The sequence below is a fragment of the Anomaloglossus baeobatrachus genome, chromosome 2 (assembly GCF_048569485.1).
Source record: "Anomaloglossus baeobatrachus isolate aAnoBae1 chromosome 2, aAnoBae1.hap1, whole genome shotgun sequence".
Taxonomy (NCBI): domain Eukaryota; kingdom Metazoa; phylum Chordata; class Amphibia; order Anura; family Aromobatidae; genus Anomaloglossus; species Anomaloglossus baeobatrachus.
This window is the reverse complement of record NC_134354.1, coordinates 343,453,784-343,464,013: the sequence shown is the minus strand read 5'-3', so window position 1 is coordinate 343,464,013 and position 10,230 is coordinate 343,453,784. Positions and strand designations below refer to the sequence as shown.

Genomic DNA, 10,230 nt, shown 5'->3' with positions numbered 1-10,230 from the left:
TGGTTTCACTGGGGATTGAACCCAGGACCTTCTGCGTGTGAAGCAGAAGTGATGACCACTACACTATGAAACCTGTGAAATCCTGCAAAGCAATGGCAATTGAAAACGAGTTTTGACCGCCATGGGAAAAAAAATATTAGTTCTGTTGGTGATGGAAGCCAAAACATCCCATCATTCGGCAACAAAGCCAAGAACTTCATATATTGTAGTTTGAGAGGGTATTATTTCAACACCGAGAACAGATTGCTTTTACTGGGGATTGAACCAGTGTTTAGCAGACGTGATGACTACTACACTATGAAACCTTCTGGAAAGTTACTATGTATTGGCAAGCAGAGCAGAATTGTAACTGACGGGGCCTTTTTATTGCTGAAGAAAAGTGTTTTTGGTAATGAAACATTTACAATTTTTATTACATATTTTACCAGTTTTAGTCCTACAAAGGGATATTGCTTAAATTGAAGATTACATTGAATGTGTTACTTTTTTCTACACAGTTTAATTGTTTGCTTTTGTATTTATGGGAACTATAAATTTTGAAACAAACAGGATTGTTATAATATGGGATTATGTTTTCTGCTAAAATGTTCAATAAAAAAGATTGAACCCAGGACCTTCTGCGTGTGAAGCAGACGTGATAACCACTACACTATGAAACCTGTGAAATCCTGCAAAGCAATGGCAATTGAAAACGAGTTTTGACAGCCAGGGGAAAAAAATTATTAGTTCTGTTGGTGATGGAAGCCAAAACACCCCATCATTCGGCAACAAAGCCAAGAACTTCATATATTGTAGTTTGATAGGGTATTATTTCAACACCAAGAACAGATTGCTTTTACTGGGGATTGAACCAGTGTTAAGCAGATGTGATGACTACTACACTATGAAACCTTCTGGAAAATTACTGTGTATTGGCAAGCAGAGCAGAATTGTAACTGATGGGGCATTTTTATTGCTGAAGAAAAGTGTTTTTGGTAATGAAACATTTACAATTTTTATTACATATTTTACCAGTTTTATTCCTACAAAGGGATATTGATTAAATTGAAGATTACATTGAATGTGTTACTTTTTACTACACAGTTTAATCGTTTGCTTTTGTATTTATGGGAACTATAAATTTTGAAACAAACAGGATTGTTATAATATGGGATTATGTTTTCTGCTAAAATGTTCAATAAAAAAGAAACCCAAAATCGTAGTTCTCCTTGTGATAGAAGCCAAAATGTATTGTCATTTGGCAACGAAACCAAGAATTTCATACTTTACAGGTTGATAGGAAATTACTTCAACACCGAAAACATATTGGTTTCACTGGGTATTGAACCCAGAACGTTCTGCATATGAAGCAGACTTGATGACCACCACACTTTAAAACCTGTGATTCCTGCAAAGTAATGGCAATTAGAGACGAAATTTGACTGCCAGGAAAAAAAAAAAATTCGTAGTTCCGTTGGTTATGGAAGCTAAAACATCCCGTCATTCGGCAACAAAGCCAAGAAATTCATGTATTGCAGTTGGATAGGGTATTATTTCAACACCAAGAAGAGACTGGTTTCACTGGGGATTGAACCCAGGACCTTCTGTGTGTTAAGCAGACGTGATAACCACTACACTATGAAACCTGTGAAATACTGCAAAGCAATGGCAATTGGAGACGAGTTTTGACCGCCAGGGAAAAAAAAAAAAATTCAAAGTTCTGTTGGTGATAGAAGACAAAACATCCTGTTATTCGGCAACAAAGCCAAGAAATTCATATATTGTAGTTGGATAGGGTATTATTTCAACACCAAGAAGAGATTGGTTTTACTGGGGATTGAACCCAGGACCTTCTGCGTGTTAAGCAGACGTGATGACCACTACACTATGAAACCTGATGAAAAGTTACTGTGTATTGGCTAGCAGAGCAGAATTGTGACTGACGGGGCCTTTTTATTGCTGAAGAAAAGTGTTTTTGGTAATGAAACATTTACAATTTTTATTACATATTTTACCAGTTTTATTCCTACAAAGGGATATTGCTTAAATTGAAGTTTACATTGAATGTGTTACTTTTTTCTACACAGTTTAGTCGTTTGCTTTTGTATTTATGGGAACTATATATTTTTAAACAAACAGGTTTTTTATAATATGGGATTATGTTTTCTGCTAAAATGGACAATAAAAAGAAACCCAAAATAGTAGTTCTCTTTGTGATGGAAGCCAAAATGTATTGTCATTTGGCAACGAAACCAAGAATTTTATATATTACAGGTTGATAGCAAATTACTTCAACAGCGAAAACGGATTGGTTTCACTGGGGATTGAACCCAGGACCTTCTGCGTGTGAAGCAGATGGGATGACCACTACACTATGAAACCTGTGAAATCCTGCAAAGCAATGGCAATTGAAAACGAGTTTTGACCGCCAGGGGAAAAAAATTATTAGTTCTGTTGGTGATGGAAGTCAAAACATCCCATCATTCGGCAACAAAGCCAAGAACTTCATATATTGTAGTTTGATAGGGTATTATTTAAACACCAAGAACAGATTGCTTTTACTGGAGATTGAACCAGTGTTAAGCAGACGTGATGACTACTACACTATGAAACCTTCTGGAAAGTTACTGTGTATTGGCAAGCAGAGCAGAATTGTAACTGATGGGGCCTTTTTATTGCTGAAGAAAAGTGTTTTTGGTAATAAAACATTTACAATTTTTATTACTTATTTTACCAGTTTTATTCCTACAAAGGGATATTGCTTAAATTGAAGTTTACATTGAATGTGTTACTTTTTTCTACACAGTTTAATCGTTTGCTTTTGTATTTATGGGAACTATAAATTTTGAAACAAACAGGATTTTTATAATATGGGATTATGTTTTCTGCTAAAATGTTCAATAAAAAAGAAACCCAAAATCGTAGTTCTCCTTGTGATAGAAGCCAAAATGTATTGTCATTTGGCAACGAAACCAAGAATTTCATACTTTACAGGTTAATAGGAAATTACTTCAACACCGAAAATAGATTGGTTTCACTGGGTATTGAACCCAGAACGTTCTGCATTTGAAGCAGACTTGATGACCACCACACTTTAAAACCTGTGATTCCTGCAAAGTAATGGCATTTAGAGACGAAATTTGACTGCCAGGAAAAAAAACAAATTCGTAGTTCTGTTGGTTATGGAAGCTAAAACATCCCGTCATTCGGCAACAAAGCCAAGAACTTCATCTATTGCAGTTGGATAGGGTATTATTTCAACACCAAGAACAGACTGGTTTTACTGGGGATTAAACCCAGGACCTTCTGCGTGTTAAGCAGACGTGATGACCTTCTACGTGTTAAGCAGACATGATGACCACTACACTATGAATCCTGATGAAAAGTTACTGTGTATTGGCTAGCAGAGCAGAATTGTGACTGACAGGGCCTTTTTATTGCTGAAGGAAAGTATTTTTGATAATGAAACATTTACAATTTTTATTACATATTTTACCAGTTTTATTCCTACAAAGGGATATTGCTTAAATTGAAGTTTACATTGAAGGTGTTACTTTTTTCTACACAGTTTAGTCGTTTGATTTTGTATTTATGGGAACTATATATTTTTAAACAAACAGGATTTTTATAATATGGGATTATGTTTTCTGCTAAAATGGACAATAAAAAAGAAACCCAAAATAGTAGTTCTCTTTGTGATGGAAGCCAAAATGTATTGTCATTTGGCAACGAAACCAAGAATTTTATATATTACAGGTTGATAGCAAATTACTTCAACAGCGAAAACAGATTGGTTTCACTGGGTATTGAACCTAGAACGTTCTGCATATGAAGCAAACTTGATGACCACCACACTTTAAAACCGGTGATCCCTGCAAAGTAAAGGCAATTAGAGACGAAATTTGACTGCCAGGAAAAAAAAAAATTCGTAGTTCTGTTGGTTATGGAAGCTAAAACATCCCGTCATTCGGCAACAAAGCCAAGAACTTCATGTATTGCAGTTGGATAGGGTATTATTTCAACACCAAGAACAGACTGGTTTTACTGGGGATTAAACACAGGACCTTCTGCGTGTTAAGCAGACGTGATGACCACTACACTATATAACCTGTGAAATCCTGTTGATAGCAAATTACTTCAAAAGCGAAAAACAGATTGGTTTCACTGGGGATTGAACCCAGGACCTTCTGCGTGTGAAGCAGACGTGATGACCACTACACTATGAAACCTGTGAAATCCTGCAAAGCAATGGCAATTGAAAACGAGTTTTGAAAGCCAGGGGAAAAAAATTATTAGTTCTGTTGGTGATGGAAGCCAAAACATCCCATCATTCGGCAACAAAGCCAAGAACTTCATATATTGTAGTTTGATAGGGTATTATTTCAACACCAAGAACAGATTGCTTTTACTGGGGATTGAACCAGTGTTAAGCAGATGTGATGACTACTACACTTTGAAACCTTCTGGAAAGTTACTGTGTATTGGCAAGCAGAGCAGAATTGTAACTGATGGGGCCTTTTTATTGCTGAAGAAAAGTGTTTTTGGTAATGAAACATTTACAATTTTTATTACATATTTTACCAGTTTTATTCCTACAAAGGGATATTGCTTAAATTGAAGTTTACATTGAATGTGTTACTTTTTTCTACACAGTTTAATCGTTTGCTTTTGTATTTATGGGAACTATAAATTTTGAAACAAACAGGATTGTTATAATATGGGATTATGTTTTCTGCTAAAATGTTCAATAAAAAAGAAACGCAAAATCGTAGTTCTCCTTGTGATAGAAGCCAAAATGTATTGTCATTTGGCAACGAAACCAAGAATTTCATACCTTACAGGTTGATAGGAAATTACTTCAACACCGAAAACAGATTGGTTTCACTGGGTATTGAACCCAGAACGTTCTGCATTTGAAGCAGACTTGATGACCACCACACTTTAAAACCTGTGATTCCTGCAAAGTAATGGCAATTAGAGACGAAATTTGACTGCCAGAAAAAAAAAAAAAATCGTAGTTCCGTTGGTTATGGAAGCTAAAACATCCCGTCATTCGGCAACAAAGCCAAGAACTTCATGTATTGCAGTTGGATAGGGTATTATTTCAACACCAAGAAGAGACTGGTTTCACTGGGGATTGAACCCAGGACCTTCTGCGTATTAAGCAGACGTGATGACCACTACACTATGAAACCTGTGAAATCCTGCAAAACAATGGCAATTGGAGACGAGTTTTGACCGCCAGGGAGAAAAAAAAAAATTCTTAGTTCTGTTGGTGATGGAAGCCAAAACATCCCATCATTCTGCAACAAAGCCAAGAACTTCATATATTGTAGTTTGATAGGGTATGATTTCAACACCAAGAACAGAATGGTTTTACTGGGGATTAAACCCAGGACCCTCTACGTGTTAAGCAGACATGATGACCACTACACTATGAATCCTGATGAAAAGTTACTGTGTATTGGCTAGCAGAGCAGAATTGTGACTGACGGGGCCTTTTTATTGCTGAAAGAAAGTATTTTTGGTTAATGAAACATTTACAATTTTTATTACATATTTTACCAGTTTTATTCCTACAAAGGGATTTTGCTTAAATTGAAGTTTACATTAAATGTGTTATTTTTTTCTACATAGTTTAGTCGTTTGCTTTTGTATTTATGGGAACTATATATTTTAAAACAAACAGGATTTTTATAATATGGGATTAAGTTTTCTGCTAAAATTGTCAATAAAAAAGAAACCCAAAATCGTAGTTCTCTTGGTGATGGAAGCCAAAATGTATTGTCATTTGGCAACGAAACCAATAATTTCATATATTACAAGTCGATAGGAAATAACTTAAACTCCGAAAACGGATAGGTTTCAGTGGGGATTGAACTCAGGACCTTCTGCATGTGAAGCAGACTTGATGATCACCACACTAGAAAACCTGTGAAATACTGCATAGTAATGTCAATTAGAGACAAGTTTTGACTGCCAGGAAAAAAAATAATAATTCGTAGTTCTGTTGGTGATGGAAGCCAAAACATCCGATCATTTGGCAACAAAGCCAAGAACTTCATATTTTGTAGTTTGATAGGGTATTATTTCAACATCAAGAACAGATTGGTTTTACTGGAGATTGAACAAAGGACCTTCAGCGTGTTAAACAGACGTGATGACCACTACACTATGAAACCTGACAGAAAGCTACTGTGTATTGGCTTGCAGAGCAGAATTGTGACTGACGGGGCCTTTTAATTGCTGAAGGAAAGTATTTTTGATTAATGAAACATTTACAATTTTTATTAAATATTTTACCAGTTTTATTCCTACAAACGGATTTTGCTTAAATAGAAGTTTACATTGAATGTGTTATTTTTTTCTACAAAGTTTAGTCGTTTGCTTTTGTATTTATGGGAACCATATATTTTTTGAAACAAACAGGATTTTTATAATATGGGATTATGTTTTCTGCTTAAATGGTCAATAAAAAAGAAACCCAAAATCGTAGTTCTCTTGGTGATGGAAGCCAAAATGTATTGTCATTTGGCAACGAAACCAAGAATTTCATATATTACAAGTCGATAGGAAATTACGTCAACACCAAAAATGGATTGGTTTTACTGAGGATTGAACCCAGGACCTTCAGCATTTGAAGCAGATGCGATGACCACTACACTATGAACCCTTTGAAATTCTGCAAAGTAATGGCAAATAGAGACAAGTTTTGACCACCAGGAAAAAAAAAAACAAATTCGTAGCTCTGTTGGTGATGGAAGCTAAAAGATCCCGTCATTCGGCAACAAAAGCAAGAACTTCATATATAACAGGTTGATCGTGTTTTATTTCAACACCATGAACAGATTGGTTTTACTGCGGATTGAACGTAGGACCTGCTGCGTGTTTGGCAGACGTGATGACCACTACACTATGAAACCTGATGGAATGTTACTGTGTATTGGCTTGCAGAGCAAAATTGTGACTGACGGGGCCTTTTCATTGCTGAAGGAAAGTATTTTTTGGTTAATGAAACATTTACAATTTTTATTACATATTTTACTAGTTTTATTCCTACAAAGGGATTTTGCTTAAATTGAAACTTACATTGAATGTGTTACATTTTTCTACATAGTTTAGTCATTTGCTTTTGTATTTATGGGAACTATATATTTTGAAACAAACAGGATATTTATAATATGGGAAGATGTTTTCTGCTAAAATGGTTAATAAACAAGAAACCCAAAATCGTAGTTCTCTTGGTGATGCAAGCCAAAATGTATTGTCATTTGGCAACGAAACCAAGAATTTCATATTTTACAGGTTGATAGGAAATTACTTCAACACCGAAAACGGATTGGTTTCACTGGGGATTGAACCCAGGAACTTCTGGGTGTGAAGCAGAAAAGTTTGTGATTTCTTCTGGTGGACCAACCCAAATCAGTAGCATGTCATCCAGGTAACTGCCATACCAAAGGATGCTACTGCTGCTGCTGCTGCTGCTGCTGAATGGGTTGGCATCACCGTATAAAAACTGTTCCTTCCACCTCACCATGACAATGTTAGCTAGCGAGGGGGAGAATCGAGCCCCCATACTGACTCCCCTACACTGCAAATAATACTGTCCATCAAAGGTAAAATAATTGTGTTGTAAGAGAAACTGTACAGCCATCAAAATAAAATCCTTAAGTTCAGTTTCATAAGTGCTGAATCTGTCCAGATGTTGTGACAGAGATCTTAATGCTATATTGTGTGGTATTGAAGGGTACAATGAAATTAAATCGCATGAGAGCCATCGATAGTTTTTTTGCCAATGAAATCTATCTAATGCTTTGACAATCTCTTTCGTGTCTTTGATAAAACCTGGGATGTTATAAACCAATGGTTGCAAAAATTGATCCACCCAACCTCCTAATTTTTCCCCCAAAGACCCTATGCCGGAGGGGGGGAGGAAAAATGTTTTTATGTATTTTACGTAATGAATGGTGTATTGGTACCACAGGAAATGACACAAATAGATTGTCTTTTATTTTACTATCAATGGCTCCCATTCAAACACCATCTTCCAAGATTTTTAACATAAGAATATTGTAATGGTCAGTAGGATCCTTTTGTAGTTCAGCATAGGTATCCAGGTCCTGTAGATCAGAGAGAGTTAATTTCTTATATAGGCCAGAGTCGAGCAGGACAATCAACCCTCCTTTATCTGCTTGTCTGATCACTATGTTAGTATTATGAATTAGTTCAGACAATGCGGTTCTTTCTCCTTTTGTGAGATTATCTCTGTGGGGGGAGAATGTCCTGCTCAGCTCTGTTAATTCTTGGACTATCAGTTCTTGAAAAGTGTCCATTATCATTGGTCATGAATTGGTCATGATTGAACTGGATAATATGTCTAATTAGACAACTGAATTTTTGATCTAATGTCTTCAGAGTAAAATTGCTGATTCTGGTCCGACTGGAGAAGACGGAGGTCCATGATGGCTTTTTGTTCTTGAAACAATGGGTAGTCATTTGCAATATAAGGTTTATCAGTTGGTACAATAGTCTTTTGGATATTTACTGTTGTCTCTGTATCTTGAAAGAAGTGTCGCTTTAACGTTATATTTCTGGCAAATTTTTTCAGGTCTAAGCTGGTATGGAAGACAACAAAATTAGTATTAGGTGAGAATCCCAAGCCCTTGCTTAATAGAGAAATTTGATTCTCTGAAAGGATATAAGCAGATAGGTTCCAGACTGGCACATTATCTAATTGTAATTTCGTGCTCCTTTTATGTTTTTTTTATGAAATCCTTGCGAAGTAATGGCAATTAGAGACAAGTTTTGACCACCAGGAAAAAAAAAAACAAATTCGTAGCTCTGTTGGTGATGGAAGCTAAAAGATCCCGTCATTCGGCAACAAAAGCAAGAACTTCATATATAACAGGTTGATCGTGTTTTATTTCAACACCATGAACAGATTGGTTTTACTGCGGATTGAACGTAGGACCTGCTGCGTGTTTGGCAGACGTGATGACCACTACACTATGAAACCTGATGGAATGTTACTGTGTATTGGCTTGCAGAGCAAAATTGTGACTGACGGGGCCTTTTCATTGCTGAAGGAAAGTATTTTTTGGTTAATGAAACATTTACAATTTTTATTACATATTTTACTAGTTTTATTCCTACAAAGGGATTTTGCTTAAATTGAAACTTACATTGAATGTGTTACATTTTTCTACATAGTTTAGTCATTTGCTTTTGTATTTATGGGAACTATATATTTTGAAACAAACAGGATATTTATAATATGGGAAGATGTTTTCTGCTAAAATGGTTAATAAAAAAGAAACCCAAAATCGTAGTTCTCTTGGTGATGCAAGCCAAAATGTATTGTCATTTGGCAACGAAACCAAGAATTTCATATTTTACAGGTTGATAGGAAATTACTTCAACACCGAAAACGGATTGGTTTCACTGGGGATTGAACCCAGGAACTTCTGGGTGTGAAGCAGAAAAGTTTGTGATTTCTTCTGGTGGACCAACCCAAATCAGTAGCATGTCATCCAGGTAACTGCCATACCAAAGGATGCTACTGCTGCTGCTGCTGCTGCTGCTGAATGGGTTGGCATCACCGTATAAAAACTGTTCCTTCCACCTCACCATGACAATGTTAGCTAGCGAGGGGGAGAATCGAGCCCCCATACTGACTCCCCTACACTGCAAATAATACTGTCCATCAAAGGTAAAATAATTGTGTTGTAAGAGAAACTGTACAGCCATCAAAATAAAATCCTTAAGTTCAGTTTCATAAGTGCTGAATCTGTCCAGATGTTGTGACAGAGATCTTAATGCTATATTGTGTGGTATTGAAGGGTACAATGAAATTAAATCGCATGAGAGCCATCGATAGTTTTTTTGCCAATGAAATCTATCTAATGCTTTGACAATCTCTTTCGTGTCTTTGATAAAACCTGGGATGTTATAAACCAATGGTTGCAAAAATTGATCCACCCAACCTCCTAATTTTTCCCCCAAAGACCCTATGCCGGAGGGGGGGAGGAAAAATGTTTTTATGTATTTTACGTAATGAATGGTGTATTGGTACCACAGGAAATGACACAAATAGATTGTCTTTTATTTTACTATCAATGGCTCCCATTCAAACACCATCTTCCAAGATTTTTAACATAAGAATATTGTAATGGTCAGTAGGATCCTTTTGTAGTTCAGCATAGGTATCCAGGTCCTGTAGATCAGAGAGAGTTAATTTCTTATATAGGCCAG

At 36.1% G+C, this 10,230-nt stretch overlaps 3 non-coding genes across 3 annotated transcripts; all 3 read right to left on the bottom strand.

The window, feature by feature from the left end:
• TRNAV-CAC (transfer RNA valine (anticodon CAC)) lies at positions 1-73 on the bottom strand. Its single transcript has one exon. It is a non-coding gene; the product is annotated as a tRNA-Val (tRNA).
• A 4,062-nt stretch (positions 74-4,135) lies between these two features.
• Positions 4,136-4,208, bottom strand: TRNAV-CAC (transfer RNA valine (anticodon CAC)). Its single transcript has one exon. It is a non-coding gene; the product is annotated as a tRNA-Val (tRNA).
• An 893-nt stretch (positions 4,209-5,101) lies between these two features.
• TRNAI-AAU (transfer RNA isoleucine (anticodon AAU)) lies at positions 5,102-5,174 on the bottom strand. Its single transcript has one exon. It is a non-coding gene; the product is annotated as a tRNA-Ile (tRNA).
• Between the last annotated feature and the right edge of the window lie 5,056 nt (positions 5,175-10,230).